Source organism: Glossina fuscipes, unplaced genomic scaffold, assembly GCF_014805625.2.
Source record: "Glossina fuscipes isolate IAEA_lab_2018 unplaced genomic scaffold, Yale_Gfus_2 85, whole genome shotgun sequence".
Taxonomy (NCBI): domain Eukaryota; kingdom Metazoa; phylum Arthropoda; class Insecta; order Diptera; family Glossinidae; genus Glossina; species Glossina fuscipes.
In genome coordinates, this window is record NW_023998439.1 from 905814 (window position 1) to 925113 (window position 19300).

General features: G+C 32.8%; 1 long non-coding RNA gene across 1 annotated transcript in view; it reads left to right on the forward strand.

The window, feature by feature from the left end:
• The window catches only part of LOC119638186, a 120210-nt gene that overhangs the window by 98591 nt on the left and 2319 nt on the right, over positions 1-19300 (forward strand). The gene's annotated exons all lie outside the window — the stretch shown is intronic.

Sequence of the window (19300 nt, forward strand, 5' to 3'; positions counted from 1 at the left end):
CGGTGCAAAGAGTACTTCATAGTAAGCGCTATCCGCGGCATTTACACCATTCACATTCGGCCTAGGTTTGGCCACAACTCGCACGCTCGAAACTCTCAGATCTTGCTCGGATATTCCCGATCGAATGCAACAAAAAGCTCAGATGCTAATGAACGATGAAGATGTGTGTGCAACAAACTTTACACCCTTCAACATTAATGTAAGGGAGGATATTTTGCGCTTAGGTATCGATACCATGACACCAAGTGTTCTATCGAGAGAAAAGAGCGATAAAAGAGTAAAAGAGAACTTTCTTAATCGCTCTTACTGCGATTGCTGTTCTTCAACCATACTGTCCGCTTTCGCAGCAATCTACATTCAAAAATATCACCGGTCACAATGCTTCCGCTTTCAAAGCGAACATATTTCTCGCTGCACTTCCATGATCACTATCTTCACTACATTTATAGGCCGCTCTTTGATTGTCCTTTAAAGTGAAAAAGAGAGACGGCTCTGTTAAATAACAGCAGTGTTTTCTTTCAGTCTTGATAATTTCAGTTAGGTTCAGGTTCTTGATAAGAACTCGGATTGTACGTAATACGTATTTATTGTTTACAAAGGCATTATTTCTTTCTTTAATTGTTAAGAATTTTCACTCTTTTTTTTCTCTCTCTCTCTTTTGTTTGGAAAATAATGCGAACTCGTAAATGCCAACAAGGCAGATTCATTTTTTTTTTTTTTTTGAAAGCAACAAAATAGTAAGGATAACCAGACATTACAATGTAAATACAATATTCTCAGAGCAGTTATAAACGGCATACAGACGCCGCATAAACTGTTGCGCGAAAGGACTTCAACGGTATTTAATGAAATATAATAAATAAAAAGAAATGTGCTGAAATCCTGGACAGAAGCAGACAGAGCGTACTCAATTAAACAAAAATTTTATATACTCTTGATTGTGTAAACTGGCGGCATATTGAAAATAAATACCGTCAGCTAACATATGCGTATGAATACACGTTATCCTCGTAAAGATCAAGGAATTGCCGTATATTCAAATAAAATAAAAAATAAATTAAACAAAAAAAAAAAAGAAAAAAAACGAAACTGCAAACGTTTCACAAAAAATTTGTCTGAGAAGAAAGAGCATATGCAACAATGCAGATGCTTCATTGTGTAAAGCCTATACGTATAAACATAAATATAAATATATAATTGCTTTTAATACAGACAAAGGAATTCTGAAATTTTAAAAGGATTTATCACGTAATTAGCCCAACATGTAATTACAATTTATCATTGGTATATCTACCCTGTCAGACAGTCAGTCTCTGCAAAATTTTTTGACAGATAAGCATATCATTCCGTTTATGAAGACTTCATAACTGTCATTACAACCTTGAACTGAAAAAAACACGGCCGGCGTGCGATGCAATAAATTTACGATTACACCTTTCATTTCCGAACGCAGTTATAACTTAATAACTAACCATCTGAAAATATAATAAATACATGTATTAAAAAATCTACATGCAAACGTAGATAGATATATGGTAATAAATTTTTCGTAAGAGCTTAATAAAAACGTAGACTTGTTCGTTTACTGAACACGCGATATTTGAATATTCTCGACATATATAACACTCCTGTAAACGCAGAGCAGTTTCTTCTTTATTATAAAGAAAATCGAATCATTAGCCGACAAATCCACGTGCCCAATTACAATACTAAGCCACTATTTCGAAAAATTCCAATTGAATTAAGATATAGAAGAACAAACGGTGCAAGAGTTACTTATAAAGGTTTATGTAAGCGAAAAAATTGCCGAGTAAGAACATAGTGTTTTGAAATTCCATGCGTAACGTTTGCTGAGTATTTATATATAGCGCTTGTAAGCTGGTAACGGCGCTAGCAAGTAGAATCCAAGATTGCCCTACAATGTACGGCTCGGAACGTTTCTTCCAATTGCACGGAGACGATATTTTACTCCGGTCAAGGAACGCAGTTAACTCAGGAACACGTTCGCAGAGTACACATAAATTATGACTTAATAAAAATTTGTAGAACAGGCTGTTACCACTTTTGAAAGCAACCACCACGTTTATAGTAAATTGTTGACATAGTTTTTTGTTTTTTTTCTTTCCCTTTAATATGAACACTCCGGGGGTGTCCTCCGTTCGGAAATAGAAAAAGACGCGTGATTGGGGGGCGCATTTTAAAGGATATCGATTGAACACTTACTCTACTTACTACGATCCAGTTAAACTCTACCACATGTACACTTGAGCTTTTAAGGCGCGAACACAGACTTGATACTCGCGATATTTATCTAGTCGGCTACTCAGGCGGATATTGTCAATCGAAAGCGTTTAATGGAAGGGTGAATAAAACTAAATGTCACAGATCTATATACAAAGAAAAATCTTACAAGCTCACACAAATTTTGTTCCGATATTAATTAAGTAACTTTGTTATGTAAGGGCAAAGTTCTCTTAGGCGTGAAGATGATAACAGCTCAACACTGCATGAACATCTGGATGTGGAAAATTCGTCGCCTATCTATCACTTGAGAAGAAATAGTATCACAAGATTTTGTCAAGGCCATTGATAAACTTCACTTATGTGCGTACGACTTTTTCAAGAGAAAAAATCTGTACACATGCGCTAATGACACGGTTTCTAAAAGGCATTACACTACACAAAAATCCCGTATATTTGCAGCGTTTAGAAACAACACTGCTTGTATGGAGGATCCTTTTACTTTCTCTTGATATTATAACAAGTAGCTATTTATTGAATATACATTTTATCTATAAAAAAAAGAAGCAAAGTCAATAAAAAATGTATCAATTGAAAAAAGAAGAGTCGGATAGAATAATAAAGTGCATAAGTGTAAGCAAAAATGCTGCTGAGTTAAAAATGGCACAATGGTACTACAATTATATTAAAAAAAAAAAAAAAAATTAAATAAGTTTATCGTTGTGTTCCACAAACTTTTAATTATGGGTTTAGATTAGTTTGATGAAAATTTTCTACTTAATCAGTTTATTTTCGTCTACGAGAATCTTGTTTAAGTGATCAACGCCACGCATTTCATTATTATCGTCATTATATTCAAAATACAAAAGAAGAAGAAAAATTACAATTGCTTATGTATGTCATTTAGACTTTTATCTTGGTAACTGTTATAGCGATTTGTGTATGTGTATGTGCATGTATTTATGTTTTACGTGTATGTATATCTGTAAGATAGCGTAAGCGAAGAAATAATAAACAGCAGGTTATTTTAGAGATTCATTGAGTTGTACGTTCTATCTAGTCAAACTTCATTAATCTTGAAATATACGAAACACGTCCGAATACAATGCATTCGTTACGCTACCATATGTGATAAGACAGACAGACAAACAGACACAGCTGACATTCACATAGAAACTCATGCCTACAAATGTAAGTAGCAGACGTCTTGCAGTGTATAATCGTCAAGCGAATGATTATTCGCTTGGACAACAATTGGGATTGTCTGCCGGTTAGTCATTCGTGTATACGTTCACTTCAGTTCAGTTCAGTTCAGTTCAGTTCAGTTCAGTACAGTATGTGCATGTATTTGTCATAATTGTTTTTTCATCATAATTTATGAATTCATTCACCGTTTACATACATACATACATGTAATATCTACCAAAACAACAAATCAAACTCACACTAAAGAGAATAAATGCACATAGATGTGACACTTGATACTTTAACTTGCTGCAGGAATAATATCGCAAAACTAATAATATATTAATCATAAATACGTTCAGAGTTCGGCTAACGAAATCGAGAGAACGTCAAGAACTTGAACGTTTTAATCGAAAAATGTACATATTATTCAATGCAAAATAAACGTATGCACGTTACGTTCATAAATATGTTGCGAACATAAATCGCATTTGATTGATTTGCCTTTAATCAGCTATATGTGTTCATATCACTTTAATTGCGACGCGAGAAAATTTTATTATTGATTGCAACATTTGAGGGTTCAAGTCATTTTAAAACTTAAATAAAGATTCCATTCCCTAATCAATTCAATATTTAGTTCAATATTCAATTAATTGAGTTAATGTAAGAACTGTAATATTTAGATTAACCAGTCAACTGCGTGGAGAGATGTACTCGTACACCTCTCGTCAGACACAGAATGCAAATGAAATGAAGTTGTAATGACAAAAATATTTTCACAAATATATTATCATGACAAATACACAAATGGACGGATCATATAGAGTTAACTGTCTAATATTCCTCTCATTCCAGTATTTTGTTCTATGTCCAGTTCAGTGTTCAATTCCATTTTAATAATCAATTCAATTCCTCATTCCATTCCATACTTCTAGAGTCAACTTAGGGTCCGATTCAATGCAATTAATTGAACATTGATGAAAAATTAAGTCAAATATTTAATTCCATGTTGATTTGAATATTTGATTCAATGCTGAATTGACTTGCAAATTAGTCCTTTCCACCCCACCCCGTGAAACCTATAGCTCCATAGTCATCATTAACTGATATTTCATTTCAATCGTTTTCGTGCGAAAAAAATCAAATTTACATATCACAAGTTTGCCACAACTATCATCTGCGTTCAGCATCCTTATATAAGGCCTTTGAAAAGAAATGAAAAGCATTTACTGCAATAAAGCGCGTAGTTACGTTATTAGCGATAATGAAGTTAGTTTTGTTAAATTTTGGATTAAATAAAGCTTTCAATATATATTTAAAAATCGATTTAATTATTAATTGCTAACAAAGAGTTTTACTTGAATTAAATATATTGCTAGCCATTCCATGCGGTGGTATATACGTCGAGAACATTCGCAATCTGTTGTAATTCAATTGAATTCAATAAAAAAAAGTGACTTCTGCTCTGTAATAACTTTGTTGTTTTTTCTTCGCGTCTTCCAACGAGCCAAACAAAGTATCGAGTGACGTATCTGTAGTTTTTTTTCTTCTCATTATATGCACCATCATCGTCATAAATAATTTCAGATATCAGAGGGGCTGGCAAGCAAATTCATCGTATGTGCTTGAATTCTTCCCCTCTCTCCCATTCTCTAGCAAGTGGTCAAAGAGACATCAACAGAAGTCCAAGTAAATTTCATATCAACTTTACTGACAGACAGCGCTCATAATTTAATGTGCTTAACAATTGTTCAGGTTTAATTTATTTTTACGCTTAATTCATAGAAATGAAAATAAATAAATAAATAAATAAAAAATAGAAAAGAATAAAATCTCGATTAGCTTTTAACTAAAGTTTTGTGTGCATGCAGACTAAATAATTTCGTGCAATTGTGGCCATGAAAATTTTGTGTCTATTAAAAACTAAAGCTTTTCTCGACAAATTAAACAAGTAAAACTGAAAGTGTGTAAGTAAAAATAAAAAAAATAATAATTTTAAATAAAAACTGAATAAAAAAAATATTTAATACAAAAAAAGTGCTTCGGGGAAATTCCCTTGTGAACGTGAACGCTTGAACTGGTCGTTCGAGTTAAGCTTCAGAGTACCATTCAGAGATATGTGGAGTAATTTACTCTTTCATTATTCTCTTGTTTTAAAGTTTGAATGAATACTTTGTAATTATGATGAGTTCTACGGTCTTCCAATCATTTAAAAAGAGGTGATGGAGAATAAAATCTCTCATTCCAGCTTTATGTTAATGATTCATTTCAAAAAAAAACAAGTGAAAATATTATAATCGGCCTAGCCCGACAGGACTATTAAATACCCTAAGACACATTGTCTGACACAATTCTCATTTTTGCCTGTTTTTATAGGAGCTTACTATGATGGAACGGCATTTTAAATATTAGACCTCTTTCGAATAAAGACTTATTTTCCGTAAGAATGCTTGTGTCCAAGGGGTTCAAAAATTTTGGTAAGTATTCAAACGCCTACATAGTTCGTTTTTATAACAAACTACTATTATGGATCAACATTGACCAGAACACGTTAACACTTAAACTTTTCTATTCTAAAAGACAAAAATTTTCGTAAAAATCCTTAGTAGGGTAGGATCCAAAAAATAGGCAGGAATAGTTCAAAATTGGTACAGTTAATTTTCTTATCTCAAATTCCAATTATGATCTAATTTTCATCATGTAGCATTGAAAATCAGTCCGTTACGTGAAAAATTGCCTCACCCCCACTCCCCTCAGTCCAAAGTTTTCATACCAATTTAAAATACTTTATACCTACATCCGTCGAGAAATTTTAAAAATTGCAAATTTTGAAATACAAAACCGAAGAGTGGAACGATCCACACCATTTTTAACAGGGTTCGTTCTTGGATCAAAACACTCAAACTTCCTCACAAGACCTCAAAAATTGCGACTTGTAGCTTGAACACAAATTTACATGGACAGACGGACAGACGTAGATCGATTTAGAAAACGATTCTGAATCTATCGGTGTAATAAAAATTAAGTCTATCTTAAGCACTTGTGCGTGTTACATACGTCCGCGCAAACTTAATATATCCTGTATCACAAGTGGTGCGGCAAATATATCACACCAATCTCTCTCTCGTTCAGACAGTGTAGCAAGTTGTGAGCATTTTAATATATAATATATGCTTGTCTCCTTAGTCAGGCCAGACTGTTATCGAGTTTCACCAAAAAATTGCCAGAGCACTGCTTAATCAGTTAGCTGCGTAATTTGTTTTTTTTAAAAGCCTCTCCCAAAGTGAGTTATTAAAATCAAAGTGAAGCGAATAAAATTTTTATTAAATCAAAAATTAATAATTCATTATTGAAAAATATATTGTTACTGAAAATTTAAATATTACAGAAAAGTGATAAAATTCATAAAGAAAAAATATCATTTATTTTTATATAATCTGAAGAAGTTCAAGATTATAATAGGAGGGGACGGAAGTCAAGAGCAAAATGGTTTTACAAGATTTCTTGATCTCTTGGTTTGGAAGTATAGCGATGTAATTATTGTATTATTATTTTTGCCCACACCGTCCTACTATAATCAAGGACTCTCTCTGATTTCCTTATCGTACATGGGGATAAGTCAAAGTGAAAGAATTTAACGAAATTTTTTTGCTAATCTATTGAAGACTTTCTACTAGTCTTATAAAAAAATGAGACGAGCATCCAAACGCACTTTTAGATTGATCCGTATACGTATTATACGCAGTTAAATGCTTAGATTGTTACAAGATCATATAACAAAGATATATGTAAATATCAAGGCAACTAGTAGAGTAGCCATCTCTTTACCGATTCTTCTTCCGGAAGACGTGGAATCAGAGCGTAAGTTTGACAAGAAAATCGTCATTACTAGTGAACTCAGTCGATCTTCTTCCGCAAATTGTAGATTGAATGTATACCCAAAAGTCATCCCTTACAAAAAAAAAAAAACCGTATTGTTTTTAGAAATTGGCGAGCCTTACAAAATGCTCCTTAAATGTCTTCGATCATTAGTGGCGCTACATTCATTATTTGCAAGACAATAGAAAAATCTAAAGTTCATTCTGTACATTAAATACGACTTTTCGATTTTTGAAAGAATATCACTCTAAATGAGCATAGGCTTGAGAAATGGCAATTGTGATTTTCTGATTTTAACCGAGACTGACGCAGATCCTAAATAAATACCTAACATGCTTATGATGTTAATCGGCAGCATATTTATCTTTTAATTTAGAAGTTTGATCGTAAGAAAAACAATTTTGAGTACAAGTCGATGGTGATTGCAATTAAAAAATTGCATGGAATGACGTTCAAATTGTTGGCCTGGTAGTCCTAATCTATATATTTGACGTTCACGGCCTATCATCTGTTTGCAAATCTCAAAAGCATTCTTAAGAAAAAGATTTATATAAAGTCTTCGCGAAAATTGAAGGATAACTTCAGGGTCTCGACTAATCGTTCTATTGAAAAGGCATCGAAATTTTAGAGAAGCATTGAGCTAACTGTATAGCCCTTAAGCAATGCTACGTTGCTGACTAAAGTTGGATTCTTTAAGAAGAAGAGTATTGTGTATTGATCGATTTATCACTCGCAAATCTCTTTTACTATTTAGTGAACAAATTAAATATAACTCGCAAGTAATATAACTTTTTTCCCTTTATACGCCATTCGATAGTGTTTCCGCCTTACTGTCATTCTCTTTAAAATTTTCCATTCATCTCATTCCTACAAAGATGTTTAACGTAATTGCTTGCTAACGCTTATTGTAGTTAATGAATAACTTTCCCTAATAGGAGACGCTAATTTCATTTACGTCACTAATGAGTGTCGACGAAAGACGTAACAGTAAAAATGCGTATTTTAATGAGATTTTCATATCTATTTTTCAGATGCAACCCATGAGTAAAAAAGAAATATTTTTAAATCTTTGCCATCAAATATAAACTAATTGGTATATAAGATGAAGGAAAAATTTAACCCAGTTTTATGATAGTTAACACCACACGAGCGAAAGGAGAAACGACTAAGCATAATATTTAACGACCTAAACAAAGTTTTGATAATGTAACCATGACATTCACAAGACCGAGAACAGACACGGACGTGCTATTCTCACTCCTTTAATCACATATATATGTAGTAGAATGGTTTTCGTTTTTTATTGCTACGCATTCCAAGGCTTCCTTAAAAATAGAATCACATATTGTTTGTATTAAGAGGAACAATTTTCTAATATCTATTAAATTATTGGCATCGAAATGTATTGAAGTGCGAACTAGTTTACAGTTTCATCACATCCTTACCCATATGCATATGTTAATATAATATATATATATGTATGTGTTAGATGTGTTAAACATATCATCATAACTAATAATATTGAAAAATGTGGTTTACAACATCATTTCGAAATATTGGATATTGCTGTGCGGAGAGCAATCAAATTATTTATGTAAACTTGTGCATAGAAATGGACAACATGCAGAGACCAATAGATAAATGAAAATAAATTCCAATCTATGCATTGTTACCAATACGGTCGACATTACCGTACTTATTGTTTTTATTGTTATTGGTTATGTTGTTACTATTGTTGCTAATGTCTATATATATATATGTATATACATATATGATATTATGCAGCTATTGATGTGGTTTTTTAACTCAATGGTCAGGCGACAAACATTAAACCGCATTTGTTTAATATTCAAGTTAAATAAGGTGTTTCATGCTTGCATTTACCAAAGTCAACTAAGCTCAGCATATTTGCGTATACATAACAATGTATGTATAAAAATATATATAAGAACAACAACCACTAACATACAATAACAACTCTTTTGAAAAAGTATCCAATTACTTGTGCATGTAAACCAATGAATCAAATAACGTATATCAGGCGAACGAGTGAAGAACAATGTAAAAATAATACAGGTGTGAATGACAACATTTATATAGGTATGGCGTTAAAATACCGGAAGTAAATTTACCTCGTCATGGTTATGTATGTGGGTTTGTGAAATTTTTAATTATTATAAACAAAATCTAATAAAAATTTAATAAGTAAATAAAGTCAAAAACGAATATTTTTGGTTTTCGAAAAGAATTTTTTTTTTAGTTTTAAACAAAATAACTAACATTGATTTGATTGAAAACGTTGCATATCAGCGGTAATTATGCATTTAGTAGAGTCAATTAGCTTTAAAACAAAACTTATATATAATTCCCACGCAAACAATAAACTGTGACAGAGAATTATTATTTGTTCCATTCATTATTATTAGGTCATGTAAAAAGTATTCAAACTTTGAGCATCAGAAAAAAAAATTTTTTTTTTCAATATATCAGGTCGTTAAGCAATTTCTAGCTTACAATTTTGCCAACTTGTTGTTTGACAGCTTGTTATTTGACAATGACTTAATATTTCTTCGTTCTGCTCCTTTTTTTTTTGTTAAGAAGGGAATTATTCCAAGCTCAAAAAAATATTATTATATATATTTTTAAAAACTATCTTTTTTTGATAATGGAAGTGGAAGTGGAAGTACGGCATCGCGGAACGCGCGAAACATGAATAGTGTATTTGGTTTGAGTGTAATTACGGAGTAGACGGTATTAGATTGGTTTGTAAAATTTGGCTTCGATAACTTTGTCCTCACAAATGATCAATGCGTTCGTCCAGAATCAAAGATCACTAATGGCATGCCGAAGGCCATCGTTAGAGTTGCCAAAAGTACGGAATAAAGTGTCTTCGAAAAATTTTTCTGAATTGCAAGCAAATCTAGCTAACTGAATCGTTCGTATTCGCCAGCAGAAATCGTTCGTCGCCTTTAAGATGTTTGATGACTGTAGGTCCTGATTACAGCTACAGTGTAGCTAGCTCTGCTGAATGTATATGTTAACATCAGATTTTGGGCGATGGCGTTTATCGCTAATTGATAGAGAAACCTATTAATTTATCACTATTATGAGATATGGACCGTTTTCGTAACTTTTAATTGACCTTTCGCAGATAGAAATAGAATAAAGCTTTTTGAGCCGGACCATGAAGCAGCCCAATCTATAGGTAAGTTTTCCAAGCATAACTGAATTGTTTTTTGCCTGGAGTCTCGACAATGTGACCAATTGCTTCCATACCTGTCTTGCTTGAACCCCTCTCCGCTAGATCGCTTGCTTACCCGTCTTATTATACCATCTCTTATCTTAAAATGTCAACTATTAGGCTGATCCGCTGTCAATGAAACATGTTGATATTTGAGACACAAACACCAAATGGTAAACGAAATTCCCAATACTTTTACTACGACCTAACACTGTTTTTACTTTTATTTCACTCTCCTTTCGTAGCCCTTATTCGAAATTAATTTTTTCTTTTTTTTTTTTTTTTTTTTTTTTAGTTTTTAAATTAAAAAAAAACAAAAAAAAAAAAAAAAAAAAAACAAAAAACAAGAATGCGAGTCTGAACTACTTAATGTTACAATAACTTTTTTGATGTATTGTATGCTCGCAATTTTGCCTTGATATAATGACGAGGATGCTGGTTTTTGTTCGCTTTAATGACAGCAATATATTTTGTGTTGCTGCCGTTTTGTGTGCAAATAAAAAAAAAATGAAAATGAAAAAAAAAAAAAAAACAACACAAAAATTGATGACTGCCGGCGTATTAAAAACTTTTTCCCTTTACAGTTTCTACCATAATGCGCTTTGAGTTTATTGTTACAGTATAATGCTGCTGCGGTATGATGAGGGGGAAAAAAAAAAACGATATTGTTGGCGATAATGTTAAGTAACACGCACATCCAGTAATGTGTGTGACACTTAACTGTCAATATAAGTTACTCTCACTGCCTGTTATTTATTAGCTGTGCGTGTCGTTCGTTTATTACTCTTTTGATAAAAAATAATGCAAGCAATTGTAAAATGATGACTGATAGGAAAATTATAATCGCCTTAAGATGAACTTTGAATACTTAACGCTTCAAATCATAATGATCTGCTTTTGAAGAAACTGTTAAATTATTAATAATAAAATCCCTTCGAGGATGTTAGCGAAAAAGTTATATTTTCAATAGAGGTTTTACCAACAAAAAAATCATTATCTCTAGTTATAAGGAAGTAAAGAGCAAAAATCAACAATTCTTCTTAACAACTTAACATGCCTCACAAAATGTTATACGCATGGTTGGCATATAAATATCAAACTTAATAATCAATGCTAATCCTTTGAACTGCTAACGACAGATTTATATTAAATATGTCTCTGCATTTGTATCATCTACATGCATGCATTCCACAATTCCAAAAAGTTTGCAGTTTCTAACCAATGTAAAGCTCGGAATTAATGTAATCATATCCGTGTGCTTCGCTTCCGACAAATCCTATTTGCAAAAGTTTGGCTAAAAGCTTTAAAAAGTACAATAACATCAATGTTCCATACTTTAAGAATAAATTCGCTCGCAATTATAACAAATTTAGGGGAGGCCAAATAAAAATACAGAGTGAGTTTATAAATAGTCTTTTGGCGAGAAAAAAAAAAACTTTCTTCTCCCCTCCTCCCCCCCCTTCACCCATCAGGCTCACGTGTCTCAATCGCTCTCCCGAACTCTTTCTCCCTTCCTCTGCCGCAATGTCATCATCACTTTCTCTCTATCTCTCTCTCTCTCTCTCTTTCTCTCTATCTCTCTATCTATCTATCTCTCTCTCTTTCTCTCTCTTACTCGCTCTCTCACTCTCTTCCTTCCTCTCTAATCTATGTGGTCTTTTGGTATTCTATCAATCCAAGTATGAACATGTTTTCATTCTTTATAAAATGTGTTTTGAACTTAGGACTCCACGCTTGTTTATAATACTATTATTAATATTACAATTATTATCATCATTTGGATTGATCAAAAAAATAAAATCAAGGACTAAAAATAAGGTGAGCGCTAACTATCCTCTTCCATCAAGCAATGCCGAACAATCTCAAATTTCCTGCAAGCATTTATTAGAAAGCCAGGAAAATCTCAATCGTGTAATTGCAAAGTAAAAAATCAATCGGTTTTCACACATATTCGCTTTTAGTGCGTGTTCAAGATTCGTTCCGAAACAAATGTCATTTCTCTATTTGTTCCCTGGTACAGCTATTTATTAATAAACAAATATTTTCCATTCACAAAAAAGGGGTGGAATTTCTATATATATATATATATATCTTTGTTATAGACAAAATGGCAATAGATCTCGCGGAAAACGCGCTCTATTTAATTTTTGTTATAATTCACTTTGAAAAATGCGTTTGGCTGATGACAAATATTTTTTTTATTAAATCTAGAATAAATGAAATTCATTTAAGCATTAGTTAATTGTACTATTATGTAGCCATCTTTAGTTAAAAGCAGGTGCAATTGTCAAGAGATCAGGTTGTTTGTAAACATAACGGCTTCGCTAACGAACGAAGGGGACGAAATTCCCTTAAAAATATTTATAGAAAAACAATCAGTTTATTAAAACAAACATTTTGATATGCGTTTGGATGCTTACTTAAGCAAATGAAAAGCCTCTTTAAATAATTTTTAAAGAACAAAGCTCGAAAGCTGCAAAAACAACTTGTTTTAAAGCACTTGCTGGGCCTTATTCTCATAAAGGCAATTTTCTAAATAAAAACCGAATCAAACTAAGTTTCAATTTAAATAAAATCTTAAAAAAATTCTATTAAATCTTATTCAATATCATTCAATATCAATATTACAATATATCAATATTTTTATCGATACAAGCAAAGAAATACTTTTCCAAAAAAAAAAAATATGTTAAGGTATGGCAGAGTCGAAAGTCCTACGCCCTATACAAGGGAACTTTTTTTTGAAACTGTGGCTGATATCTGAAGTTAATTGTTAAGAAATAAACATCTTGAAAAGATCCTAAGCTCGAAAAATATGCATTTAATGTTTCATGTTATTGCTGCTTATAGTAATGGAGTTGAAAGTAATGTTACCGACAAAGTGTAACTTAGACGTACTTCGCCACCGATGTACGATTGCTTGTCATAAAGCAACATATAATTGTTGCACTCTAGACAATGTTAGCCGTTGTAAGGCAATAAATGGCTGTGTGTCGACTGCACGCTGCATCAAGTGATTGTCGTATGTACTTGACACCCATTGCGATAGGGTTACGCAACACGAGGAATCCTTTAACTAAAGAGAGCATTTAAGCATTCAAGAAAACAAACTAATGATGAAAAGAAAAAGCTTCACGCAAGGTAGCATTACCCCTTTATTGGTGCAGCAGTGGTAACAACTGATCCGGCAGATCCGGTTGATTTAATTCGAAAGAAACGTATCCTGATCAAATATAGAGACAGAGTATATGAAAAGTAACGACAAAAATCCCGTCCATTCCGTCTCCTTGCTTACATGTTCAGGCAGCTCTCGTATATTCTTTAAACCGTTTTGTGCCAGGGACTACAATTGGTATGCTCTTCAAAATATTCTAGTAAAGTTTACGTTGACGAGAAGAGTATATCGCAGGTTTCATCCATTACAGCATCAAACTTTGATCAACGCGACAAACTTAATCTGTCTGCACTTAAATCCTATCGATTTTCTTTTTACTTTCCTTTCAAACAGCTTCGGGTGTTAAACAGAAAACATTCGGGTAGGAAAGTGGATTTGAAGCATCGACTCAATCAGATCAAAAACCTATAAACCTTATACCATTCATTTTAGAGATAGTCTTAAAGTAAATACAATGGAAAGCAATACCTGCCTGGTTTCTATTTAATAAACTTCTGGGTTTATTTCCAGTTCTGATTCCAAATATAATATAATCGTAGATTCGTAGAAACCTCCCTGCAAATTAGTCGTATATGGATTAAAATAAAATTGCGCTCCTGGTAGTTCTTTCCCTAGCACTGACGAACAAATTCACTTTAAAGGTATTAATGCATTAGTTTGACATACCATGTTCTCTTCGCTTGTTCGCATACTGATTGAATATTACAATTTTGTTTTATATCCACACTTTTGAACTTAATCAGTATTGAAGCTATATCATCCTTTAACCTTTTATAGTTTTTCTATTACCACAAGGATTTCAACTCATTCAAGAAACTCAAGGAATGCATGCAATTTCTAGTGACTATGAAAACTTATAAATCTAAGTGCATATGAAAACTTTACGACTTTGCTGGAGTTGTCGAGTAGTAAAAAATTCTATCGTGATTTATAGTTTTTCCTTTTTCCCCGCATTTTTATGTTTAGTATGTAAAATAATAATGAGAGAAAAAAAATTAAAAATAACTCTTCAGCATAATACTATCAGCGAAGAACAACTTAAAGACAGTTTAAAGAGATGAATTATTAGGGAGAAACGGATATTACCCCGAATTGTTGATAGCTTTCTGCTTAGGGGTTGTGATGTTTCATGAAAGCATTGCAACTTATAAGACAAAATACTTGGTTTGATCAAAAGCTAAGATTTTCTTTTAACGAATGTTTAATTATTTATTTTCTTCTCGTGCATACGGGAATGTTTTCTCCAATGATGATTTTTCTATTAAGAAGCGCAATATTTTCATATTCTTGTAGTTTATAAAGCAGTATTTGTAACTTAGTATCTTCTTTATTATTATCCATGAACAAACCAGCACAGTCGGACTTGCCTCTAACTTGTTCTCGACACAACATTAGCTACGCACGTTAAAGTAATCACCTCGTTACATACACAGTATATAGGGAGCGCAATTTAAAAGTTCACATTAATTTCTGATTTATCCAGTTAGCGTTCAAGTTAATAAATTTGCTCTAACTGAAGCAATATTCGAAATAAACCTAACTAACATATTAGACGGCAATGCTATGTAACGTCTAGAAGTTGAATTTTTCTGAATTCGCATCTTTTTCATGTGTTCATCATTAGCAATATTTTGCAGTGTAAATAGCAGATCTATTTAGGTATTCACGATTTTTTTTAAGGCGACATGGGTAGGTTACCTATGTATAATAGCTATGTCTTCTTGTAATTTTAGATTTAATCGGAAAAATACTTGTAATGCATCCTCAAAACAAGTAAGAACACTATAGTCGGGCGGGACCGAGTTCTAGACATTCTTGAACAAACTTGAGAGTCAAAGTCAAAAAATACATATTCGATATGTAATGCTTTAGGAATTTAAATAAGACAATAGCGCTAAGGGGACAGTTGAAAAAATATGCATCGTATACGTTGAAGGATTAATAACTATTCCAGAGATATAACCTTAACGGACGAGACGTCTTTCTGACTGTGACGACAATATTGGAGCAAAATCCACGCCAATCAAGGAGACGTTTAGGCGTCTGGGTGTTGTCGGCACTCTCCTGGTCGCAAAAATGAGGTTATCGGCTTCAAATTTGGTAAAAAAATTGGAAGTATCTGCACGCAGGCCAAATCGGTCTGAGCGGACGCGCGCAGTGAAGCGTAAACTGATTGCCATCCAAATTTTTTTTAACAACAATTTTTTAATTCTTGCTCGTTACTCGGCAATTATTAAAGTTAGCAGGTTGAAATTCCTCATATTTACTTTACGAGACACAAAGTTACGAACAATTATAATATAAAAAATTTTGAGGTTCGAAAGTGTTCTAAAAAAAATGAATCTCAGCGGCACCGCGATTACTCATTTCTTAATAACACCAGCGATATGGGTATCAAATAAAAAACTTGGAAAGTGCAATGTGAAAGGCATAGTAGTGGGTATGCGAGATTCGGCCTTCGCCGAATACAACTTTCTTAGGAATGTTATATAACTATATCCCTATCCAAGTAAATGCTATTTCTCAGAACAGTGGCTTATAAAAAAAAGAACATTTATAAACCGTGACATTATTTTTTAAACATGAGTTGTTTTACAAAACGTAGTAACTTTACTTTCCCTATATGCAAATATTCATTCATTTCTCTCATTATGCGAAATTTGACAAAAATTTCTTACATTAAGAAATCGTAATTAATTGCAAAGTTTTTGACAATGCCTTTGGCCTAAGTTATGTAACATTTCTGCTAATTAATTGCTATCGTCTTTTGATTTCAATTCCCTATGGACTAACTATTATTATTAATAGTGTACCTAACACGGACAAGCAATAAGTGTGTGTAAATAAAATTAATGTAAATTTCAATTCAAAATGCGAACAAAGACAGGAAAAAATCTACCTTTTTTTTTTTTTATATTAGAAGACAGGCCGATATTGTTCTGTTAATAATAGAAAAATAGATAAATTAAGATTATGTCTGTAATATATTAACAACAAGAGACACGAACAATGAAACTTAAATAGAGGAAGAAGAAGAATTTGTATGGATTTTTTACAAACAAATGCGATAAAAAGAAGTCAAAGAAGATATCATGCTGCTGCAAGAGCAGCTTTTCTCAATTGACTTCATTTGACATTCTCTTACCCTCATGCATTCTAGTAGATATTGAAGATAGCATCACCATTACTGATTTAACAATAGAGGAAAAAGCAAACATTCCATAGCTTAAGTGAGGGTATGTTGAGTCGCAAATAAAGTAATTTTAAATAGAATTGCACGGGTAGTCAATAAATCAAAAATTCACTTTTATGAAAATCATTCGCGCTGGGGGATAAAATCTAACTTTTGTCGATGAAGGGTGTATTCGAAAACAATTTGGGTCCGTTTCATTTACTGATTAAATTTATGCAATTCGTCTAATAAAGTTGTCGAAGGTTGAAATTTTCCTCTCATCATTGGTGTGTTCTAGGCTTGCCCGTCCTACATCGGAACTTTGTCTTCGTCTTTCCTTGCTGCAAGAAATAGCATAACCTTCCAAATCCTACAAGTACACACATCATAATGAATTTAATTTAGTTTCTTAATTCCATGGATTACGTGGATTTATAATATGAGTTTCCATAAGTTACGTAACGTAACGTAAGAGAAAATCTAATTCAATTCAATTTTTACTTCGGCTATCAGCGCAAACGTCATTGCTATCGAAAACTGTATAATAAAACTAGCAGGGAAAACTGGGCGGTTCTGTCCCCCCTAACTTATTGACTTTCCATTTGACAGTAATTATTTTCGCGATTCTATAATGAGCAGTAGGCAAAAAGTCATACATCTCGACCAGTTATTTTAATCTAACTATTTCCCAGTGGCCTATTACCTGCCGGAGCTCTTTTAGAAGTTTGCTTTTACGGATTGCTGTGGTTGTAATTTTACTGATAAACGTTGCTACTCGTGCAGTGGTTAGATCCGGAAAGAAGAGGAAATGCAATCTTTTCCGCTGCACCTCGATTTGAACTCAATTGGGTTTGCCAATCAGTGAACAATTACTTTCGAAGCCAGCTGACAAGATTTGTAACTTGGCCCTCAAATTGGAAGACTAGTATTTGCCAGAGATAACGCCCAATTCTTAATGGAATTACGTAACGAAACAAATAAACTTACCAACGTGTTTTAAGCGTCTTAGCTTCCTATTACGTTCTTGTACCAGCGGCTTAAGCCGAGTAATGGCAATGGTCATGCTATAGTTTGGTATGCCTTAGGGCAATGGACGGCATTGTAAATAAGGAAGATTATTTAAGGATATTGAGGACAAATTAGGAAGAAACTGCAGACAAACTTGGTATTTTATGTCAAGGCAACGACTTCAAGCCTAAGTCCCGCTTAATTCAAGAATGACTCTTATATAACTGCTCCAAAGTGCTTCATGCTCTTCCCCAATAATCAAGCATGAATCCCATCAAAAATACTTGGGATGAATTAGACGGCCGTATGCGAAAGTTCCTAATCTCTGCCATTCAAGATGTGAAATATAGGCTATAAGAAGAATGGAGCAGGATCTTTGTTTCCTACACAAAATATATCAAAACATTTAAATGGCGTTATTAAGCAAAAAAAATACCCCACCAAGTATTTATTTTTAATAATATTCCCTTTTTTTTCTTTGTGGTCCAATATTAACGGCTCTATGTTCTTGAACTTCTTGAATTTATTTAATTCTCTTGTCTAGCGGAATAATGTTTTGCTTGTATTTTTGTTTTTATAATTTAATATGTATTCCCTATTAGTACAAGGGACCTGTTAAATCTTACAATCGTTTACTTGTTGTCGAGCGAAAAAACTCAATATTAATGAGACTCGCTGTACATATAAAACAGTCAAGTCTAGACGAGCGGTATTTAGCTATTTGAAAAGTCAACCTAAGTCATAGCTAAGAACACTTAACATAACGCACTTGAAATTTGGTTTTCACAAGTTAAATACCATACAAATTTCTAGCATGTAACGCTGATGATTGATTTGTGATAAAAGCCTTCTCTAATTTTCGATAATTATTTCGTTTATTTGTTCTTATCTGGCTTGTCCGTACGCTTTATAGGTGAAATACAGTGCAAAGGTTGTGAACGAAAATTTAACTTTTTGCTTTAATCTTATTGAGTTAGTCGCATGAACGTACGGACTACCCACGTTAAGCAATATCGCATAATGTGATCGCACAATACTTATTCCCAAAAAATAATTAAATTCTTACATTTCGATATCGGGTATAAAAATTTTCTTTTTTTTTTTTTTTTTTAAGAAAAGGCTTTCGTTTTCAATGCAATGACACAAAAAAAAAAAAACACACACACAGGAATCATGAAATTGAAGCAATTAATTATTTGTGCATTTGTTATTGATTTTCCATTTGATTACAAATCGGTACGTTTTCATGCTTATCGCAAAATGTCTAGACGTTCGAATGGTCATTGTATAGATAGCGAGCAAGTTTAGTATTTTTGCGTCTGAGTGTATTCATGGGTCATTATATATGAAAAGAGAGAAAAGCAATGACCACACTTCAGTCACTATCTCTAATTGA